This window comes from Pterocles gutturalis, unplaced genomic scaffold, assembly GCF_000699245.1.
Source record: "Pterocles gutturalis isolate BGI_N339 unplaced genomic scaffold, ASM69924v1 scaffold822, whole genome shotgun sequence".
Taxonomy (NCBI): Eukaryota; Metazoa; Chordata; class Aves; order Pterocliformes; family Pteroclidae; genus Pterocles; species Pterocles gutturalis.
Window position 1 is genome coordinate 4,901 of NW_010107561.1, and position 4,900 is coordinate 9,800.

Consider the following 4,900-nt stretch of genomic DNA (forward strand, 5'->3'; position numbering starts at 1 on the left):
GTTTGTGGGGACAAACTGAGCACAGTCATTTTGGTACTCAGCTGGAAATGTGGAAGTTGTGAATGCTGGACTGACTCCAAGGCCTCTTTCTTCTTTTATAGGAAATAGTCACTGCATAAATTACAGAAGCAGTCTTTAGCTTTCAAGCATAATATTTTTCCTCTGTGTTTCAAGTGGTGTCCTGATGAATGCCAGTCCTGACCACCAACTTCTCTGACATACTTTTTTTCCCCTCAAAGAAAGCATTGTATTAGAGGTTAAAGTCTAAAGACGAGGGCAAAACTTACATTGACATCAAAAGAGCAGAATTTCGGTTACAATACTTCTACGCTGTGGAAAGTGCTATTGCTCAACTTAATCTCTTCCCCAGGGATCAAAGCAATCACCTAGGAGACAGAAGCTCAAGTCAGTTTTTCTTCAAATCACTAGGTATTCTCCTCCAGGCATGTTTTCAAAAGGAGGAATCAACCCTGCCTGGTAATTTGAAGGAGTCATTGCAGAGGTGATGATTTCTTCATCAGCTGAACTGAGCAGTGAGTAGATGCCGGTGCTCCCTGGCAACCCAGAGCAAGGCAAAGTCTGTGATGGGTAGGATCCCTAGGCATTCCCTTCTGCCAGGTATCACCTGTTGGTTAGTTCCAGGTGGCTCTCCTTTCGTGTATGAGATTTGTAGGTTGAAGCAGTTTGCTGAAGCATACAGTTTGGCATCTACTTCTGCAGTTTGGCTTCCTTCTACTTTGCAGGGCTGGTACCTCAAACTAAGGTGTCGTGGTACCTGTCTTATACATACACATGCTCTTGGCTGAAGAACAAAGAAAAATCCACTCCCAGATGCTATGAATTTTTGATGTGTGGAACAAGAAAAGAGGCAAGATGAAGTCCAGGGACAGTAGTGGGTCTTCATCATGACAGTCCACAAAAAGCTTGACTTTGCATATATTGCTTGCAATAGGCTTGGCTCCACCTTTATTCACTTTAGGGGGAAGGGTTTTTTTAATCAGTGGTGGTGCGAGCCTGAACAGTTCAGTATCCAGTGAGTGAAGTCATCTGCCTTGATGGCTATGGCAACAATATTTCAAGAAAAAATAATTTGCATGACCTATATCCTTAGACTTCAGTGTAAAAGATGTGGAGGTATCCACACCTAATAACACAAAAAAAATGCAAATGGCAAATAATCTGAAGTGCCTTTATATGCATAGGTAACCTTTTTATTTATAAGAGCATTATGGACATCAAGCCAATAATATATTTCATGATCTAATTTTAATTTCTTTCAAAACTTTGTGCAAGATAACTTGGTTGGTACATTAAAGGAATGGTTCAGATTTAACTGAGCTTCTCAAGTGCACTGAGCTCAAGTTGAGAAGACTTTCTTCATCTGTTAGAAAATAATAAACAGAACTCCTCATTACAGAAGAAGTTAGCAAGTAAAGGCCTCAGCAATATTATTTGGAAAATAAATTTATTGAAATGAGAAATGCAAAAGTTGTTTCTTAATAAATTATGACATGCCAGAATAGACTTTCCACAACCCAAACATTATGTTGTTTGGGAGATTCTGAATGCTCTCAGCACTGCAAGACCAAAAAAGTTTATCAGAGTTTGCAGTAATTAATCTCACCTTACATGTGTAATGGGCATACTTCCATTAAAGCATCCTGCTGCGTATTAGGAAGCTGTTGGATCATTAGTTTATCTGGCACCAAGCCCCTTGCCAAGCTTTTAGGTGTGAAAGTGTGGTTGCTGAGTCACAGCTTTGGAAGCTGCAGTAACCATTCAGAAAAATCTGTCCTTGAGCTGGTAGAAACCCTGGAGAGCTGCAAAGATGTATAATTTTAAAATATAAAAGAGAGAACCAACCAACAGACCTTTTATATGTGCATGTTGTTTTTTTCCTCTCCTCAGCACTTAGGTAACTATAAAGCAGCTAAAATCAACACATAAAATGTCAGGTTTGAAAGGGCATGTGTGCAAAGAAAGCATTTCAGGCTAAGGATGTGGTTCAGAGCACTGGCTGTACCGATGGTTTGTCCAGTAATATACCAGCTGAAGTAAATGCATGGTTTTTTGTCTTCAGATGTGCAACAGATTTAGAACAAGAGAGCGTTTTAATTTGAGATAACATTCACAATTTTGTGCTTCCTTGCTGATAACAGGTATGATTTATTGAAGGGAGGGGGAATAGAAGGAAAGAAAATAGTCTGGAAAGGGGGCTGATGGGGCTCTTGCCATTGTGTTACCCCAGCTGGGTTGTGTGTGTGCATCAGCACGGTGTCAACCACGTACTCCCTTTCCACTACTGCAGCGCTGGTAGGTGTGACCTTGATAACATGTTCTGTTTCCCTTTATTCACACTAGTCTCTTCAGATCCTGGTTCTTAATTAGAAACCCATTCTTGCTTTGCCTTGTCAACTAGTAAAATAAATTTGTAACCAATGGCCAAGGACAGTTATGTCATTGAAGCTTCTTCTGGATAGTGTTAATTAAGCAAAACCAATAAAGTAGGTATAATTGATGAGCACAAGAAGAAAACAAATTTTACAAAGTGCTAAAAGCTTCATAGAACATTGCAGTTTTTCCTGTAAATTTATGCTCTCTTTATCAGTTGCTGTTGCAGAAATGTTGAGGTGGAGGTTGAGAAGTGGTACAATTTATTTTGCAGTATTTTGAAATCCAGTAATCTCTCCATGATGAACCACCATCTACTTAAAAATGCTGATCTTCATATTATTATTCTAATAACTTTCTGGGGTGGCATTTTTTATAACTGGTACTGTGGAACAGGTAGGGGTTCTCTGAGCCCTGCGCAAGGTTTGTACTGGGTTTCATGAAGTATTATCACTTCATATGAAAGTAAAGAGGGAAGGATGTTCATCCAAGGGAGAATATGGGGAAGAAAAGGCTGTAGTTGGCAAGTGCAGGATTGTTGAATAGATCGGTGTTGACTTTAGTGTGGTTTCATATTGTAACTAAATCAATACATAAGTGATTTGAGGACTAACTTAATATAACCATTTAAACAAATAATTTCCTTTTTTTCTCCTCTTTTTATGTCTAGGTTAAACATTTGAAATTGAGAGGACACAGTAGAAAAAAGGAATATGTATCTAAGCAAATTAATTTTCTGCTACCTGACTTTATGATCCCACTGACATCCACTGAAATGTCCCATTTAGTAACTAAGTAATTGGCTTATGTGAATGGTTTGAGGTAAGACCCCTATCTCCATTGCGCCGGCGTACATCCAGAGGAACATAACTCCTGTGGGATTGCTCTAGATTTACAGCCATTGAGTTTTACTCAGCTTGTGTCCTCTGTGTTGGAAGAAGCCTATCCAGTGGTAAATAAAACCCCACCTTCCCCTCCAGCCGCCCAGCTCTGACGCTTGAAAATGTCAGGTGGAGACTATCTTGACTGTACAAAACATTGAGTCATTTCCTCAACTGAGAAGTTAATTTTTCTTTAGTGTTCTTTTCATTTTTTTCCCCCTGCTGATGTGCTCGGCACAGAAGAAGCCTTTTTTATTTGTATAGCTTCAAATTGTTTCAGCCCTTCTGATTTTTAAAAGCAGGAAAGCATTTCCAGTGTTGATGCTTCTTTGGTGGTTGTGTGACAGCAGGTTATTTTTGAGAAGACAGTGGAAGCCAGAGCTGCTGGCACCTTCCTGGATGTTCCTCTCTGTCATTGCCCACAGCTCGAGTTGTGGCTTTCTTCTGCAGCTCATGCCCAGCCTCTCTTCAAGAAAGACCATGCTGTGGGGCTGAAGGCATACCTGAACTGTGAACTTTAAGGTACTTGGCATTCTTTTTTTGGGGGGGAGGGGCAGAATTGAGCAGATTACCAAGAAACCATACTAGATGACCCTCTTCCCTGGCTGGCTGGTTGGTTCTCCATGCAAATCAGCTGATAGCTAATACAAAATTAGGCAGTATGGTTATTTCCAGGTAGCTTTCTTGTCCACCGTGAAGCTGTGTAGATGCTGAAATATTAACTCTGTTGTAGACATTTGCTGAAATGTGGTGGGAAAGTATTATTTATCTTGCAACAGTGTGAAAGCAGTTTTTATGCTGTAGTTAACGTGTTAGAGCTTTGGATAGCAGAATGCCATTGAACAGACATGGTTTGCTTTCTTACACATCGTCCAGGCAGCAGTTGCCACCTTTGGGGTGAATGTAGCAGCCCTGCTGGTGCAGAGAGATTCACCCTCCTTCACGGGAGGATGGAGAATTCATTTTATGACATGGTTGTTATGGAGTTATTTTTGTACCAGAAGTGCCTGGAATGAAAAAACAGAAGTTCCGAAGTCTACCTGTAAGGCATGTGCTCCTGTATGTGAATTTGTAGTCTGTTTATTTATTTTTAATGTATTCGAGTTTCATTTCCCTCTTGGCAACAGTTCAGCTTTCCCTTGGTGTTTTGCTATAGTCAGATGAAAGCCAGACCTTGAGATCACGTTCTAGCTGTTTCTGGGTGTCTGTGGTATTCATCAATGCCTTTTTGCTGTCCTGTAAGTACATTTTTTTCTTATCTTGTTTGCTGTATTCTGCCATTTGTGTTCTCTACCTCTTTTAGGCTGTTTTTAAACTATTTCAACAAGGTTTCATAAGCATCTAGCATTCCTAATGAACTTCAGTTAAAGAGCTGTGCTTGTCTCCATACTGCTTTGAACAAACTAAGCCAACAGAAGGGTTCCCTGTTATTTAAATATTTGTAGCCTTGCCAGCATTCCTGTTTGCTGGGCTTTACGCACCCTAGAAGTTGTCTTTGTCTTTCTAGGCTCTCCACTGAAACACTAGAGTAAGAATCTTGTTTGATATAATAAATGTACTTAGATTAAAAGAAAAAAAAAAGACTCTAGGTTGTAAATTCAGATGTTGTTCTTTGGCTGTGACTGTTG